Consider the following 19,990-nt stretch of genomic DNA (forward strand, 5'->3'; position numbering starts at 1 on the left):
TTTTGCCATGTCATGATCATGCATCATATTGTGCATTGCATTGATTGTGTTTCTTTCTGTGTTGCCGGTATTTGTCCCCTCTCGATAAACGTGATACCGATGATGTGATCGTTGACACTGATGAAGACTCAATGTTATCTTCAGAAGTGCCAGGCAAGCAAAACCCCCTTGTTCATTCCGATACAATCCCACTCTCTCGCTCCTGCTCTCTTTTACTGCATTAGGACAACAACGATTCATCTGTTAGTTGCTGCGGTAGTTGAACCCCTTTATCCTTTGCATGACCTGTCATTCCACAGTAAATAGATGAAACCCACTAGCATGAGTAGGAGTTGTTTGAGCCCTGTTGTGCCTACTCATCCATGCTTGTTTGTCATGCCTGCTACTGCTTAGAGTTGAGTCAGGTCTGATTCATCGGGGATGAATCAGAGGCGTGTGAACATGTCCTACTGTGTGTGAGCTAAGTGTGTGAACACGATTTGGTAAAGGTAGCGGTGAGAGGCCATGTAGGAGTACATGGTGGGTTGTCTCATTGCAGCCGTCCTCAGGAACTGAGTTCTGTGTTTGTGATCCATGATTCAGCTACTACCACGCATTGGGCCCGAAACCAATGGACCCTCTCGGCTTCTTGATCACCCTTGTCCTCTGTCCAGGAGTTGCAAGTAGTTTCTGGTGTTTGTAGTATGCTGGAGGCCGTGCGCAGCGCTGACCGTAGGGGTGGGCTGTGATGCGGTAGGCACGTGGCCGGGTATACCGGGCGCCCGTTTGGTGTCACGGAACCCTGTTCACATCGTTTGGGGCTGTGAGCGAAACTCCGGCCGGATCTCCTCATGGATGGAACCCGAATAGGCGATAAACCTGGACTAGAGACTTGAGTGTTTAGGTAGGCCGTGGCCGACACCCACGTTGGGCTTCCGCTTGAAGGTTGCCGAGTACATGTCGTGTAAACGGCGGTAAGTGGTGAGAGCGTGTGTGAAGAAGTACACCCCTGCAGGGTTAATATGATCTATTCGAATAGCCGTGTCCGCGGAAAAGGACTTCTGGGTTGCTTATATCAGTTCATAGACAAGTGAAAGTGGATACTCTAAAATACGCAAGATAAGCGTGAGTGCTATGGATGGCGTTCTCGTAGGGAGACGGGAGCGGATCCATAGTGGTGTATTGATATGGTGAATATGTGGACTCGTGTGCGCCACCTCAAAAGAGTTACTTGCAGTCGTAGTTCAGGATAGCCACCGAGTCAAAGCTGGCTTGCTGCAGTTAAACCCCACCATCCCCTTTGTTGATAATGATGCATATGTAGTTAGATCTGATGTAAGTCTTGCTGGGTACATTTGTACTCACGTTTGCCTATTTTATGTTTTTGCAGAGAGACTTCAGTCTCACTAGTAGTTCCGCGTGGACTTCGACGTTTAGCTTGATACCTCAGCTACGATCTTGTGCCCTCGGCAGGATCTGGTAGATAGTCAGGCTTCTCAGCCTTTTTCATTTATAGATGTCTGTACTCAGACATGATAGCTTCCGCTTGTGCTTTGACTTGTATGCTCTGATTGTTGGGTCATGAGACCCATGTTTGTAATATCTCGCTCCTCGGAGCCTATTGAATAAATTACTTGAGTCGTAGAGTCATGTTGTGATGCCATGTTGTATTTGCACATATCGAGCATATTGTGTGTATGTTATTGAAATGCTTGGTATGTGTGGGATCTGACCATCTAGTTGTTTATCTTTAGTAGCCTCTCTTACCGGGAAATGTCTCCTAGTGTTTCCACTGAGCCATGGTAGCTTGCTACTGCTCCGGAACACTTAGGCTGGCCGGCATGTGTCCTTCTTCGTTCCTGTGTCTGTCCCTTCGGGGAAATGTCACGCGATGAATACCGGAGTCCTGTTAGCCCGCTACAGCCCGGTTCACCGGAGTCCTGCTAGCCCAGTGCTACAGCCTGGATTCGCTCGCTGATGACCGACACGTTCGATGCTGGGCCATGGATGCTTGTCCCTGTAAGTCTGTGCCACTTTGGGTTTACGACTAGCCATGTCAGCCCGGGCTCCTTATCATATGGATGCTAGCGACACTGTCATATACGTGTGCCAAAAGGCGCAAACGGTCCCGGACAAAGGTAAGGCGACACCCGTGGGAATACCGTGCGTGAGGCCGCAAAGTGATATGGGGTGTTACATGCTAGATCGATGTGGCATTGAGTCGGGGTCCTGACAAACCTGTATATCAAATATACCCTTGTTCACTTTGCCATCCTTCTTATCCACCAAATATTCAGGGCATTTCCGCTTCCAGTGACCATTTCCTTTGCAGTAGAAGCACTTAGTCTCAGGCTTAGGACCAGACTTGGGTTTCTTCACTTGAGCAGCAACTTGCTTGTCGTTCTTCTTGAAGTTCCCCTTCTTTTCCCTTTTGCCTTTTTCTTGAAACTAGTGATCTTGTTAACCATCAACACTTGATGCTCTTTTCTTGATTTCTACCTTCGCCGATCTCAACATCGCGAAGAGCTCAGGAATAACTTTCGTCATCCCTTTCATATTATAGTTCATCACAAAGTTCTAGTAACTTAGTGATGGTGACTAGAGAATTCTGTCAATTACTATCTTATCTGGAAGATTAACTCCCACTTGATTCAAGCGATTGAAGTACCCAGACAATCTGAGCACATGCTCACTAGTTGAGCGATTCTCCTCCATCTTTTAGCTATAGAACTTGTTGGAGACTTCATATCTCTCAACTCGGGTATTTGCTTGAAATATCAACTTCAATTTCTGGAACATCTCATATGGTCCATGACGTTCAAAACGTCTTTGAAGTCCCGATTCTAAGCCATAAAGCATGGTGCACAAAACTATCAAGTAGTCATCATATTGAGCTAGGCAAACATTCATAACGTCTGCATATGCTCCTGCAATAGGTTTGTCACCTAGCGGTGCATCAAGGACATAATTCTTCTGCGCAGCAATGAGGATAAACCTCAGATCACGGATCCAATCCGCATCATTGCTACTAACATCTTTCAACACAGTTTTCTCTAGGAACATATCAAAATAAATATATGAAAGCAACAACGCTTGCTATTGATCTACAACATAATTTGCAAAATACTACCAGGACTAAGTTCATGATAAATTAAAGTTCAATTAATCATATTACTTAAGAACTCCCACTTAGATAGACATCCCTCTAATCCTCTAAGTGATCACGTGATCCAAATCAACTAAACCATGTCCGATCATCACGTGAGATGGAGTAGTTTCAATGGTGAACATCACTATGTTGATCATATCTACTATATGATTCACGCTCGACCTTTCGGTCTCTGTGTTCCGAGGCCATATCTGTATATGCTAGGCTCGTCAAGTTTAACCTGAGTATTCTGCGTGTGCAACTGTTTTGCACCCGTTGTATTTGAACGTAGAACCTATCACACCCGATCATCACGTGGTGTCTCAGCACGAAGAACTTTCGCAACGGTGCATACTCAGGGAGAACACTTCTTGATAATTAGTGAGAGATCATCTTAAAATGCTACCGTCAATCAAAGCAAGATAAGATGCATAAAGGATAAACATCACATGCAACCAATATAAGTGATATGATATGGCCATCATCATCTTGTGCTTGTGATCTCCATCTTCGAAGCACCGTCATGATCACCATCGTCACCGGCGCGACACCTTGATCTCCATCGTAGCATCATTGTCGTTACGCCATCTATTGCTTCTACGACTATCGCTACCGCTTAGTGATAGAGTAAAGCAATTACAGGGCGTTTGCATTTCATACAATAAAGCAACAACCATATGGCTCCTGCCAGTTGCCGATAACTTCGGTTACAAAACATGATCATCTCATGCAATAAAATATAGCATCACGTCTTGACCATATCACATCACAACATGCCCTGCAAAAACAAGTTAGACGTCCTCTACTTTGTTGTTGCAAATTTTACGTGGCTGCTACGGGCTTAAGCAAGAACCAATCTCACCTACGCATCAAAACCACAACGATAGTTTGTCAAATAGACTCCGTTTTGACCTTCACAAGGACCGGGCGTAGCCACACTCGGTTCAACTAAAGTTGGAGAAACTGACACCCGCCAGCCACCTGTGTGCAAAGCACGTCGGTAGAACCAGTCTCGCGTAAGCGTACGCGTAATGTCGGTCCAGGCCGCTTCATCCAACAATACCGCTGAACCAAAGTATGACATGCTGGTAGGCAGTATGACTTATATCGTCCACAACTCACTTGTGTTCTACTCGTGCATATAACATCAACGCATAAAACCTAGGCTCGGATGCCACTGTTGGGAAAGGTAGTAATTTCAAAAAATTTCCTACGCACACGCAAGATCATGGTGATGATATAGCAACGAGGGGAGAGTGTCGTCTATGTACCCTTGTAGACCGAAGCGGAAGCGTTGACACCACGTAGAGGAAGTAGTCGTACGTCTTCCCGGTTCAACCGATCCAAGCACCGTTACTCCGGCACCTCCGAGTTCTTGACACACGTACAGCTCGATGACGCACCCTCGATCTCCAATCCAGTAGAGGCGCCGAGGGGGAGTTCCGTCAGCACGACGGTGTGGTGACGATCTTGATGTTCTCCTGTCGCAGGGCTTCGCCTAAGCACCGCTACAATATGACCGAGGTGTAATATCGTGGAGGGGGGCACCGCACACGGCTAAGGAATGATCAATGATCAACTTGTGTGTCTAGGGTGCCCCCCTACCCCCGTATATAAAGGAGGGAGGGAGGAGGTGGCCGGCCCAAGGGGGGGCGCGCCATAGGGAGGGGGAAACCTACTCCAAGTAGGTTTCCCCTCCTTTTCCTAATCCAACATGGAGGGGGAAGGAAGGAGTAGTACTAGTAGGAAGGAGAAGGGGGAAGGAGAAAAGGAAAGGGGGGGGGGCCCCCACTCAATTCGGATTGGGCTTGGGGGGGCGCGCCCCCTCTCTTGCTCCTTCTCCCTCCCTTCTACTAGGGCCCAATAAGGCCCATATACTTACCGGGGGGGTTCCGGTAACCTCCCGGAGCTCCGGTATATTCCCAAACTCTCCCGGATCCTTTCCGGTGTCCAAATATATCCGTCCAATATATCAATCTTTATGTCTCGACCATTTCGAGACACCTCGTCATGTCCGTGATCACATCCGGGACTCCGAACAACCTTCGGTACATCAAAATACATAAACTCATAATATAACTGTCATCGAAACCTCAAGCGTGCGGACCCTACGGTTCGAGAACAATGTAGACATGACCGAGACACGTCTCTGGTCAATAACCAATAGCGGGACCTGGATGCCCATATTGGTTCCTGCATATTCTACGAAGATCTTTATCGGTCAAACCGCATAACAGCATACTTTGTTCCCTTTGTCATCGGTATGTTACTTACCCGAGATTTGATCGTCGGTATCCAATACCTAGTTCAATCTCGTTACCGGTAAGTCTCTTTACTCGTTACGTAATGCATCATTCTGTAACCAACTCATTGGTCACATTGCTTGCAAGGCTTATAGTGATGTGCATTACCGAGAGGGCCCAGAGATACCTCCCCGACAATCGGAGTGACAAAACCTAATCTCGAAATATGCCAACTCAACATGTACCTTCGGAGACACCTGTAGTACTCCTTTATAATCACCCAGTTACGTTGTGACGTTTGGTAGTACCCAAAGTGTTCCTCCGGTAAACGGGAGTTGCATAATCTCATAGTTACAGGAACATGTATAAGTCATGAAGAAAGCAATAGCAACATACTAAACGATCAAGTGCTAAGCTAATGGAATGGGTCAAGTCAATCACATCATTCTCCTAATGATGTGATCCCATTAATCAAATGACAACTCTTTTGTCCATGGCTAGGAAACATAACCATCTCTGATAAACGAGCTAGTCACGTAGAGGCATACTAGTGACACTATGTTTGTCTATGTATTCACACATGTATTATGTTTCCGGTTAATACAATTCTAGCATGAATAATAAACATTTATCATGAAATAAGGAAATAAATAATAACTTTATTATTGCCTCTAGGGCATATTTCCTTCAAATTCTTCACTGAGGAATTTGCTGGTGAGGAAATTCTTTAGCGAAGAACTACTTGCAGCGGAATATGTACTCAGAAGTAAACATAACAGGATACAAACATAGTCATCATGATGAAATGAAGACTAACACAGAGTACGGAAAGCGTAAACACAGGATAACAATATGAAGACAAACAGACTGAAGAAATTGAACTGAGGAATTTGTGAAAGTCTTCAGTCAAAGTCTTCAAGCACAGATATGAATAACATTCAACACAGTAATGAGGAAATGAAAGAGTTGAGGAAATAGAACCAGTCAGTTGGTGAAGACAATGATTTGGTAAACCAGTTCCAACTGCTATCTTAGTTGTACGTCTGGTTGGAGCGGCTGAGTATTTAAACTCGAGGACACATAGTCCCAGACACCCAGTCTCTGAGCCGCAACTCAGGACACCCAGTCCTCACCGTATTCTCCTTGAACTAAGACCACGCAGGCCTCGTCCAATCACTCGTGGTAAGTCTTCAGGTGACTTCCAAACCTTCACAGACTTGGTCACTCGGCGATCCACAATTCCTCTTGGATGCTCTAGACCTTGACGCCTAACCGTCTGGAAGAAGCACAGTCTTCAAAGGTAACAAGCGTCGGATCCACGCAGGATCAATTTCTTCAGTGATGCTCAATCACTTTGGGTTTGTGGGGGATTGGTTTTGGGATTTTCCTCACTTGATGATTTTCGCTCAAAGTCCTCGGAGGATGGGTTGCTCTCAAATGACAAGTGTCAAGTTCTCTCGGAGCAGCCAACCAGCTAGTGGTTGTAGGGGGCGGCTATTTATAGCCTAGGGAGCAGCCCGACATGATAAGACATAAATGCCCTTCAATGATATGACCGTTAGGTGGATAAGATATTTTGGACAGCCGGCGCGCAGCACAGCAACGGTCGGAAATTTGACTCTCAAATTCCTCAGGGCTATCATGTTCCTCACTGTGTAGGCAATTCGCACTGGCGAATTCCTAACTCCTCAGTCAGAGCAAAGTCCTCAGTGACCAGAAGAACTGCGTCTCTGTCACTGAAGAATTTGACTGAACTGTATGAGATTTCCAATGGCTTCACTCGAAGGGATTGGTAGGTGTAGGATTTGAGTTGAGCATCACATGGAAATTTTTCCTTAGTATTTCCTCGACCCCCTTTAACAGTACGGTGTTTCCTATGACTCAAGAAAGAGAAAATGAAACTACGAAAACAAAAGTCTTCACGCTTCATATTCCTCGAATGAATATCAAGTCTTCAAGGTCACACCAATTTCTTCACTTTCAAAGTCTTCAGAAAGTCTTCAGAATATCAAAGTCTTCACTCGAAGAACTTCATTTTTAGGAGTCGACTTTCTCTGTAAATATCAAACTCCTCATAGACTTATAGACCTGTGTACACTCACAAACGCATCAGTTACTTAACCTATAAGTCTTCAATACACCAAAATCACTAAGGGGCACTAGATGCACTTACAATCTCCCCCTTTTTGGTGATTGATGACAACATAGGTTAAGTTTTCAACGGGGATAAACATATGAGGTGTAAATACTGATATTGAGGAATTTGATTGCAAGATATAGAAGAACTCCCCCTGAATATGTGCATATTGAGGAAATTGCTTTTGAGGAAATGCACATTTGAAGAATTGTATCATGGAGATCTCCCCCTATATCTTGTAATTCATACACGCATTTGATATATAATATGAAGAATTTGAAATGCATGATGAAATATGGTGCCTGATGAGATTCAGCATGCGTGCAATGATATTAACGAGGAATAAGCATGCGGAATAGCACATCAAAAGTTTCAGAGCTCAGTGCATCAAAAGCATCAGAGCACGACCAAAAGTATCAAGGCACCATCGGATTTAAGATTACAACTCGATCCAATAAAAGTTTCGGAAGAACAAGAGTTGTAACTTAACAAAACGCCCATAATATAAACCCGCTTGAAGACTAACTCAGATTTCTCCCCCTTTGTCATCAAATGACCAAAAGGATCGAAACTGAGGACTAACGCCCCTGAAGAATTTCAAGTTGATGGAGGAGCGCCAGCGTTGTCGGGGTTGGTTGTTGAAGTAGGGCTTGCCGCAGTGTCGTCCAAATCTTCATGTTCATCAGTTTCTCGTGATGAAGAATAAGAACTGGCCACCAGATCAGGAACTTTGACTCTCTTGAATTTCTTCGGAGGTGGTGCAGACCAGTCAAATGCTTCCTGGAGGCCCATAGTCTTCAATTCTTCCGCGGAATATACATGAGTGAGAACAGCCCAGGTGCGGTTGAGGGTTTCATGAAGGTAATACTGATTTTTCTTCACTGCATTATGTGTTGAGGTCATGTTGTGAAGAATTGCAGCAAATTGACACTTCACCCATTTCTGATTGCGTTCAACCTTCTGATGAAGACTTAGGAGTAACTCACGGTCAGTCATCACCCTGGGTGCTGTTGCTTGAGGCTTTGGCTTAGCTGAGGTATTTGCGGCAGTGTCATGTGTTGCAGAATCGTCATTGGTGGAGTAAGAAGTAGCTAGACGGAATTGACCATCCAATGGACGAGTGCCTTCATCAATCACAGCAGCTGCCTTGCCCTTATCATCAGATGATGAAACTGGTCGCTTGAGGACTTCAATGGGCGGTAAGTATCTACCATGGTTCAGAGTGTCAGCCTTGTAATTCAGTGAAGATCTTGCCCTTATGAATCTCATAATCCAAGGCGCATAGGGCTTCAGCTCAAAAGGTGACATTGCAACATTAGCCAGAGTCCTCATGAAGAAATCATGGAAGTTGACGGGAACGCCATGAATGATGTTGAAAAGCATGTTCTTCATGATGCCAATGACATCTTCATCATTTGAGTCGTGGCCTTTGATGGGACTCGTTGTCTTCGTCAGGATTCGATAAACAGTCCAAGGCACATACAGCAGTTCCTTGACGAGGAATTTGGTTCGAGGGGCCTGCCCTGGCTTTAAAGGCTTCATGAGCACTTGCATATAATGATCAGTTAGTTCGCGGTCATTGTAGATGCAACGTGCACTTGCATGGGGAGGATCAAGAGGAAGGACACGAAGCAATTCAGTTGCTGGTGCCTTATAGTGAGTGTTTTCTGTCATCCAATCCAGCACCCATGAATTGACATCTTCAGCATCTCCGGTGATATGCAAAGTGGCATAGAACTGAAGAATGAGTTCTTCATTCCAATCACAGATATCAGTGCAGAAGTTCAGTAGTCCTGCATCGTGAATAACTCGGAGTACTGGCTCGAAGCACGGCAGAGATTCCATATCCACATGAGGAATATGCTCATGATCGAAGATTTTGTCCTTGTCAAAGAGCACTGAGGAATAGAAGTTGGCTTGAGTAGCAGTCCAGAAGCGTCTTTTCCTTATGCGAGCAGAGTCATATGGATTGTAATCAGTGAAGAACACATGCTCAGAAAAGAAGTCATCAGCCTTGAATTTTTGCTTGCTCGAGAACGGATTCTTCGGTTTGGGCAGAGGGATGTCAGTGATTTGCAGCACAACCTCAGGAATCGCGATCTCAGGTGCTTCAGGCTGAGGAATTTCTGGTTCCTCTTCTTGTGCAGTTTGGGGATCAGCAGCAGGTTCTTCAGCACTAGCGGCTGGAATTTCTTCATGAACAGACGATGTGGGATGAGTTTCTTCAGAGCCCATTTGAACAGTTGTAGCCGGGGACTGAGGAATTTGTTGAATTGGAGTGAAGAGAGGAGTATTTGGGATGCTGACTTTCCCAAAAGTCATCGTTCATCACTGGTGTAGTGCATCCAATATCCACATCTTCTTATTCTTTTTCAATTTCCTCAACACCAGCCTCTTCAGCTGTGAACTGAGGCATGGGTGAGGAAACGACTGGCGGTGAAGGGAATGCTTCCACTTCAATTTCTTCATCAAACTGTTCTGAGGTAGCAACAGAGTGATTTTCTTCATCAGATCCGCTTGGGATCTTGTAGTCTTCTCCATAAGGAACAATTTCCTTAGACGACATGGAGGAAATGGGAACGGCATCAATAGGATTTTCAAGCGAGCTGGTCATTGGCTTCATTTTCTTCGCAGCCGAAGAATTTGACGCAGCTGATGCCTTCCTTTTCTTCACTGCAGCTCGCTCTGCAGCCTTTGTCTTCTTCACTTCATAGGCAGAAGGAAGAATTGGAGTTGGTGTTGGCGCAGGAGGAGCTGAGGACTGTGGTTCAGTTTCTTCAGGCGCAACTGGTGCAGTTGCCCTGATCTCTTCAGTTTCTTCAGGCGCACCACTAGTGGATGCCCTGGGAATTTCTTCAACGGCTGGAATGGAGTCATCAGCCCTGGAACTTTATTCTCATCAGCAGGCTGAAAGTCATCAGCAGTGCTGGCATGTTCTTCAGCGGGCTGAGCAGAGTCTGCAGCCTGAGGATTTTCTTGTTGCGATGGGGCTGCAACAGTTGTCATTTTCTTCGTCAAATTGACGAATCTCACCTTGGCTCCTTGCCAATCAGCATTGTAAGCATCGAAATCCTTGCTGAGGGCTTGGATTTCAGATTGAGCTTTGAGAAGTTCTTCAGGAGTCAGGTTGACGATGTTCTTCTTCAGAAGCTTCTCCTTTCTGGCTTGTGCTCTCTTTATCTCACGAGCCTTTTCAAATTTCCATTTCTCTTCAGCGATGAAATGGCTCAGCATATGACTTTGACCAGGAGTCAGAGGCAGATCAGGCATGGGAGTGTTTGGATCCTGATGCCATAAGTCGATGAAGTCAAGGATCTTCTTCGGATCCAAAAGCAGAGGCACAGTTGTTCCTTTGGCTCTAGCGGCCTTTGTTAGTCTGTCTCTGATGATTTCTGCAAGTTCTTCATCAGAAGCCTTCGTCATCAGAGGGCACGTTGGAAAGCAACCTGTTTCTTTCTTGGACTTGGCCGAGGACCGCGTCCAGCTGTTGCTTTTGTCTTCAGCAGAGTGGGGCCTGATGAGGACATTGGTACAGCTGAGGAACTTGCTGAGACACCAGAAGCAATCGAGAAACCCTGAGTCCTTTGACATGTAGCCAGATGCACAGGAGTTGAGGACTTGGAGGGAGCTGCTGAGGACTTTGATGGAGCAGCAGTAGTCTGAGGAATTTGCCGTGATGGCGCGGCTGAGGAACTGGGTCGTGAGGGCGCTGATGGTGAAGCACTTGGCTTGCGAGCAGGCTTCTTCGGCATTGATTTCCTCGGGTTGACCGAGGTCTCAGCGGCAGCAGCAGCAGCAGAATCCTCATTGAATTTCCTCACTGCCTCCTTGGCCTGTCTTGCCAATTTGGCTTGGCGCCTAGACCATTCTTCAGGAAAGTCTTCACCACGCTTGATGCTGGTGGGATCAGCGACTTGGCCAGGTGCCAATGGAGCTCTTGGGCATGGAGGATTTAAGGTGAATTTCTTCATGTACTTTGGAGTAACATAGCAATATTCCCTCCATTCTCGTGCCCATCTTCGTTCTATCCTCTGAATGCGCACTTTGCGCTGATTTTTGTTCTCCTTGCCAAACTTGGCTTCATCAGGTGTGCAATAATCTTTGTATATTTCATCAGGGATCTCAAAGGCAGTCATGACCTCCGGTTTCTTTCCTCCTTTCTACGGTCTCTTGCCCTCAGCCATTTTCTTCAGATGAGGAATTTGAACAATAGAACACTCTGAAGAAGTATGCAGTTTTTCTTCGAGGAACGCTGCAAGTGAGTTAAGTTGATGAGAACCTAGTGATTCAGCAGCGGACATGAGTACCTGTGAACAGAGTGTAGGTGCGAGGAATTTGGAGAGGTCATATGCGTTCTCAGAAGATTTTTCGAGACAAGTTTTGAGGAATTTGACTAGTTGAGCCTTGAGGAATTTCACTAAGCGTTTTTGTCTTAGGTTCCAGAGTTGTACAGATTGAAAATCCGCACAATTGAGGAATCTTGAAGAAATGAGTGCTTAGAGAGATGAATCAAGAGCATACAGTGTGTGAGGTGTTCATATGTGAAGATTTGAAGAATTAAAACACCTTTGAAGATTTTCAGAAAAGTTTGAGAATCAAAGCGAGTAATAAAAATGACTTTTAATTACCCGAACTGAATAACACAACGAACAGAGATGAACCGTGGTGAAGTTCGTCACGTTAGATCTCCCACGCCCTAACTTGGCAGAGGGAGACAGCTACGGCGGCGGCGGAGTGAAGATTTCCGCAGTCGGCGCGAGTACGACGGTGACGAGGTCGAGGCAGTGAAGCTCTTCCTCACCGACGGCGATGGAGTAGCGGCGGCGCTAGGGTTTGAGGAGAGCTCGAGCGAGAGACAGCGACCGAGCGGAGTAAATGAAGTAAGGAAGGGAGAGGGGTATTTATAGCCACGGTAAAAACTGTTCGCCCGAAGATTTTGGGACGAACATGCCCCTGCCCTTTCTTCTTCACGCGACATGTGTCACCCACGTACTGTGCAGATGAGATCGTGTAAGATCGTGGGTGAATAAACTAATGCATCGTGGGATGCAGAACGGTTTGAGCGGTAAAACCGAAAATCCGGATAAGATTTTTAAAAAAAAAATTGTTCGCAATTTCTTCAGCTGTCAAGGACACAGTGAAGACTTTGAACGAGTTTCAATCAGAACGCACATGAAGAATTTGTGAATAGATTGGGTTGAGTATAGCATAGAGGGGGAAGGGTCCGATCACATTCACTTAGCAGAAATCGCAACTTGAAGAATTAGCAATAAGTGAATGTTGTAGAGGACATAAACTCACATATATATATATATATATATATATATAGTCAATGAAGAAAAACGACGGAAACATTGAAGATTTTGCAAAGTTGAAGAATTTGTAAAACTGAAGAATTTCAAAAATGAGGAAAAACTCAAATTGAAGATTTTTCAACTTTTGTGGTGGCGTAACCCACCGTATAAGAATGATGATTTCAGACACCGCGTACAATTGTCGTAGGGTTCTGAGAATCAAATTCTTCATTAATTTCTTCACACTTAGAGTGTTGTTCTTCATTGATTGAAGAAAAACGTTTCTTCATGTGTTGCACATCTAAGTCATCAATTCTGCATAAGGGTTAGGATGTGTGTCCTTTTCAAAGAACATTCGAAGATTCTAAGATATTTAGCTCACACCGCAACTTGCTAAATCTCTTCTCATCCAAGGGCTTAGTGAAGATATCAGCTAGCTGTTCTTCAGTCTTCACATGCTCGATGGAGATGTCGCCCTTCAACACATGATCACGAAGAAAATGATGACGAATCTGGATGTGCTTAGTCTTCGAGTGCTGAACTGGGTTGTGAGCAATCTTGATGGCACTCTCATTGTCGCAGAGGAGAGGCACATTCTTCACGTTGACGCCATAGTCCTTGAGGGTTTGCTTCATCCAAAGCAGTTGAGCACAGCATGAGCCAGCAGCAATGTATTCAGCTTCAGCAGTAGACAGTGATACGCAGTTCTGTTTCTTTGAGGACCAACAGACCAAAGATCGTCCGAGGAAATGACAAGTGCCAGATGTTGACTTGCGGTCCACACGATCACCAGCATAGTCAGAGTCAGAATATCCAATGAGATCAAAAGCAGAGCCCTTGGGGTACCATAATCCTAGTGTTGGTGTGTGAGCTAGATATCGAAGAATATGCTTCACAGCCTTATGGTGTGATTCCTTCGGTGCAGCTTGAAATCGGGCACACATGCAAACACTAAGCATTATATCTGGCCTAGATGCACATAAGTACAATAAAGAACCAATCATGGAGCGGTATACCTTGTGATCGAAGTCAATACCATTTTCATCAGTGCATAGATGGCCATTTGTGGGCATAGGAATTTTGATGCCTTTGCAATCTTGCATGCCGAATTTCCTCAGTACATCTTTGAGATATTTCTCCTGAGATATGAATATGCCATTGCGCTGCTGACGAATTTGAAGACCTAAGAAGAATTTCAACTCTCCCATCATAGACATTTGATATTCTTCACTCATCATATAGGCAAATTCATCACTATATCGTTGGTTAGTACAGCCAAAGATAATATCATCAACATATATTTAGCACACGAACAGTTCACCATCATATGATTTAGTAAAAAGAGTAGGGTCGAGTGAACCGGGTGTGAAGCCATTCTTCACGAAGAATTCCTTCAATGTATCATACCACGCCCGAGGGGCTTGCTTGAGGCCATAGAGGGCCTTGTTGAGTCTGAAGACTTTGTCAGGATTCTTGGGATCTTCAAAACCTGGGGGTTGAGCAACATATACTTCTTCCTCAAGCTTACCATTGAGGAATGCACTTTTCACATCCATTTGATATAAGATGATATCATGATGGTTAGCATAGGCAAGTAAAATGCGAATAGCCTCCAGTCTAGCAACAGGTGCAAAAGTTTCATCGAAATCAATTCCTTCAACCTGTGTGTAGCCTTGAGCTACTAGTCGTGCCTTATTCCTCACCACAAGGCCATTTTCATCTTGCTTGTTGCGGTAGATCCACTTTGTGCCAATGATATTATGCTTGCGAGGATCTGGGCGATTGACCAATTCCCAGACATTGTTCAGCTCGAACTGATGTAATTCTTCTTGCATAGCCTGAATCCACTCCGGCTCCAGAAATGCTTCATCTACCTTAGTGGGCTCTGTGATAGAGACAAAAGCATAGTGCCCGCAAAAGTTAGATAAGTGTGAGGCTTTTGAGCGTGTGAGAGGACCTGGTGCGCTAATGTCATCGATGATCTTCTCCACTTGCACTTCTTTTGCAACGCGTGGATGAGTTGGTTGTCGCTGAGGATTTTGATCAGCATTTTCTTCAGCACCATTTTCCTCATCATGTTCTTCAGGTGCATCAGCTCGACGTTCTTCATGAACAGGAATGAATTCTTCAGCAGATTCTTCAGTCGGAATGACATCCTCAGTTGCCTTGAGCTTGATAGCATCTTCAGGTGCTGGTTCATCTAACACAGAAGGTAGGTGCTCTCGTTGCGAGCCATTAGTTTCATCGAACCGCACATCTACAGTGTCAACAATCTTGTGAAGAACAATGTTGAAGACTCTGTAGGTGTGCGAGTCCTTTCCGTAACCAAGCATAAAACCTTCATGTGCTTTTGGTGCAAATTTAGAGTTGTGGTAAGGATCTCTAATCCGACATTTTGCGCCGAAGACTTTGAAATAACTCACATTAGGTTTCTTGTCAATGAGGAGTTCATAGGCAGTCTTTTTGAAGAATTTGTGAAGATATACTCTGTTGATGATGTGGCAGGCAGTATAGTAATTTCAAAAAATTTCCTATGCACACACAAGATCATGTGATGCATAGCAACGAGGGGAGAGTGTTGTCTACGTACCCAACGCAGACCGACTGCGGAAGCGATGACACGACGTAGAGGAAGTAGTCGTACGTCTTCACGATCCAACCGATCAAGCACCGAAACTACGGCACCTCCGAGTTCGAGCACACGTTCAGCTCGATGACGATCCCCGGACTCCGATCCAGCAAAGTGTCGGGGAAGAGTTCCGTCAGCACGACGGCGTGGTGACGATCTTGATGTACTACAGCAGCAGGGCTTCGCCTAAACTCCGCTACAGTATTATCGAGGTATATGGTGGCAGGGGGCACCGCACACGGCTAAGGAATAGATCACGTGGATCAACTTGTGTGTTTAGAGGTGCCCCTGCCTCCGTATATAAAGGAGGAGAGGAGGGGAGGCTGGCCGGCCAAGGGGGGAGGCGCAGGAGAGTCCTACTCCCTCTGGGAGTAGGATTCCCCCTCCAATCCTAGTCCAACTAGGATTCCTCGGAGGGGAAAAGAGGAGGAGGGGGCCGGCCACCTCTCCTAGTCCTAATAGGACTAGGGGAAGGGGGGCGCGCAGCCCATCTAGGGCAGCCCCTTCTCTTTTCCACTAAGGCCCACTATGGCCCAAATAGCTCCCGGGGGGTTCCGGTAACCCTCCCGGTATTCCGGTAAAATCCCGATTTCACCCGGAACACTTCCGATATCCAAATATAGGCTTCCAATATATCAATCTTTACGTCTCGACCATTTCGAGACTCCTCGTCATGTCCATGATCACATCCGGGACTCCGAACAACCTTCGGTACATCAAAATGCATAAACTCATAATATAACTGTCATCGTAACCTTAAGCGTGCGGACCCTACGGGTTCGAGAACAATGTAGACATGACCGAGACATGTTTCCGGTCAATAACCAATAGCGGGACCTGGATGCCCATATTGGCTCCTACATATTCTACGAAGATCTTTATCGGTCAGACCGCATAACAACATACGTTGTTCCCTTTGTCATCGGTATGTTACTTGCCCGAGATTCGATCGTCGGTATCCAATACCTAGTTCAATCTCGTTACTGGCAAGTCTCTTTACTCGTTCCGTAATACATCATCTCACAACTAACATATTAGTTGCAGTGCTTGCAAGGCTTATGTGATGTGCATTACCGAGAGGGCCCAGAGATACCTCTCCGACAATCGGAGTGACAAATCCTAATCTCAAAATACGCCAACCCAACGTCTACCTTTGGAGACACCTGTAATGCTCCTTTATAATCACCCAGTTACGTTGTGACGTTTGGTAGCACCCAAAGTGTTCCTCCGGCAAACGGGAGTTGCATAATCTCATAGTCATAGGAACATGTATAAGTCATGAAGAAAGCAATAGCAACATACTAAACGATCAGGTGCTAAGCTAATGGAATGGGTCATGTCAATCAGATCATTCAACTAATGATGTGACCTCGTTACTCAAATAACAACTCATTGTTCATGGTCAGGAAACATATCCATCTTTGATTAACGAGCTAGTCAAGTAGAGGCATACTAGTGACACTTTGTTTGTCTATGTATTCACACATGTATTATGTTTCCGGTTAATACAATTCTAGCATGAATAATAAACATTTATCATGATATAAGGAAATAAATAATAACTTTATTATTGCCTCTAGGGCATATTTCCTTCAGTCTCCCACTTGAACTAGAGTCAATAATCTAGTTCACATCGCCATGTGATTTAACAGCAATAGTTCACATCACCATGTGATTAACACCCATAGTTCACATCGCTATGTGACCAACACCCAAAGGGTTTACTAGATTCAGTAATCTAGTTCACATCGCTATGTGATTAACACCCAAGGAGTACTAAGGTGTGATCATGTTTTGCTTGTGAGAGAATCTTAGTCAACGGGTCTGCCACATTCAGATCCTCATGTATTTTGCAAATTTCTATGTCAACAATGCTCTGCATGGAGCTACTCTAGCTAATTGCTCCCACTTTCAATATGTATCTAGATCGAGACTTAGAGTCATCTAGATTAGTGTCAAACTTGCATCGGCGTAACCCTTTACGACGAACCTTTTTTCACTTCCATAATCGAGAAACATATCCTTATTCCACTAAGGACAATTTTGACTGCTCTCCAATGATCTACTCCTAGATCACTATTGTACTCCCTTGCCAAACTCAGTGGTATGGCATACAATAGATCTGGTATACAGCATGGCATACTTTATAGAACCTATGACTGAGGCATAGGGAATGACTTTCATTCTCTTTCTATTTTCTGCTGTGGTCGGGCTTTGAGTCTTACTCAACTTCACACCTTGTAACACAGGCCAGAACTCTTTCTTTGACTGTTCCATTTTGAACTACTTCAAAATCTCGTCAAGGTATGTACTCATTGAAAAAACCTATCAAGCGTCTTGATCTATCTCTATAGATCTTGAAGCTCAATATGTAAGCAGCTTCACCGAAGTCTTTCTTTGAAAAACTCCTTTCAAACACTTCTTTATGCTTTACAGAATAATTCTACATTATTTCCGATCAACAATATGTCATTCACATATACTTATCAGAAATACTGTAGTGCTCCCACTCACTTTCTTGTAGATACAGGCTTCATCGCAAGTCTGTATAAAACTATATGCTTTGATCAACTTATCAAAGCGTATATTCCAACTCCGAGATGCTTGCACCAGTCCACAGATGGATCGCTGGAGCTTGCATATTTTGTTAGATCCCTTTGGATCGACAAAACCTTCTGGTTGCATCATATACAACTCTTCTTCCAGAAATCCATTCAGGAATGCAGTTTTGTTTATCCATTTGCCAGATTTCATAAAATGCGGCAATTTGCTAACATGATTCGGACAGACTTAACATAGATACGAGAGAGAAACTCTCATCGTAGTCAACACCTTGAACTTGTCGAAAAACCTTTTTGCGATAATTCTAGCTTTGTAGACAGTAATATTACCATCAGCGTCAGTCTTCTTCTTGAAGATCCATTTATTCTCAATTGCTTGCCGATCATCGGGCAAGTCAACCAAAGTCCATACTTTGTTCTCAAACATGGATCCCATCTCAGATTTCATGGCTTCAAGCCACTTTGCGGAATCTGGGCTCACCATCGCTTCTTCATAGTTCGTAGGTTCATCATGATCTAGTAGCATGACTTCCAGAACTGGATTACCGTACCACTCTTGTGTGGATCTTACTCTGGTTGATCTACGAGGTTCAGTAGTATCTTTTTCTGAAGTTTCATGATCATCATCATTAGCTTCCTCACTAACTGGTGTAGGTGTCACAGAAACAGTTTTCTGTGATGTACTACTTTCCAATAAGGGAGCAGGTACAGTTACCTCGTCAAGTTCTACTTTCCTCCCACGCACTTCTTTCAAGAGAAACCCCTTCTCCAGAAAGTTTCTGAATTTAGCAACAAAAGTCTTGCCTTCGGATCTATGATAGAAGGTGTATCCAATAGTTTCCTTTGGATATTCTATGAAGACGCACTTCTCCGATTTGAGTTTGAGCTTATCAGGATGAAACTTTTTCATATAAGCATCGCAACCCCAAACTTTAAGAAACGACAGCTTAGGTTTCTTGCCAAACCATAGTTCACATGGTGTCGCCTCAACGGATATAGATGGTGCCCTATTTAACGTGAATGTAGCTGTCTTTAATGCATAACCCCAAAACGATAGTGGTAGATCGGTAAGAGACATCATAGATTGCACTATATCCAATAAAGTACGGTTATGACGTTCGGACACACCATTATGCTGTGGTGTTCCATGTGGCATGAGTTTGTGAAACTATTCCACATTGTTTTAATTGAAGACCAAACTCGTAACTCAAATATTTGTCTCCGCGATCGGATCGTAGAAACTTTATTTTCTTGTCATGATGATTTTCCACTTCACTCTGAAATTCTTTGAACTGTTCAAATGTTTCAAACTTATGTTTCATCAAGTAGATATCCCCATATCTGCTCAAATCATCTGTGAAGGTCAGAAAATAATGATACCTGCTGCAAGCCTTAATATTCACCGGACCACATACATCAGTATGTATGATCTCCAACAAATCTGTTGCTTGCTTCATTGTTCCAGAGAATGGCGTTTTAGTCATCTTGCCCAAAAGGCATGGTTCGCAAGCATCAAGTGATTCATAATCAAGTGATTCCAAAATCCCATCAGCATGGAGTTTCTTCATGCGCTTTACACCAATATGACCTAAACAGCAGTGCTACAAATAAGTTGCACTATCATTATTAACTTTGCATCTTTTGGTTTCAATATTATGATTATGTGTATCACTACGATCGAGATCCAACGAACTATCTTCATTGGGTGTGTAACCATATAAGGTTCTATTCATGTAAACAGAACAACAATTTATTCTCTTACTTAAATGAATAACCGTATTACAAAAAACATGATCAAATCATATTCATGCTCAACGCAAACACCAAATAACACTTATTTAGGTTCAACACTAATCCCGAAAGTATAGGGAGTGCGCGACGATGATCATATCAATCTTGGAACCACTTCCAACACATATCGTCACTTCACCCTTAACTAGTCTCTGTTTATTCTGCAACTCCCGTTTCGAGTTACTAATCTTAGCAACTGAACTAGTAT

This window comes from Triticum aestivum, chromosome 5B (genome assembly GCF_018294505.1).
Source record: "Triticum aestivum cultivar Chinese Spring chromosome 5B, IWGSC CS RefSeq v2.1, whole genome shotgun sequence".
Taxonomy (NCBI): domain Eukaryota; kingdom Viridiplantae; phylum Streptophyta; class Magnoliopsida; order Poales; family Poaceae; genus Triticum; species Triticum aestivum.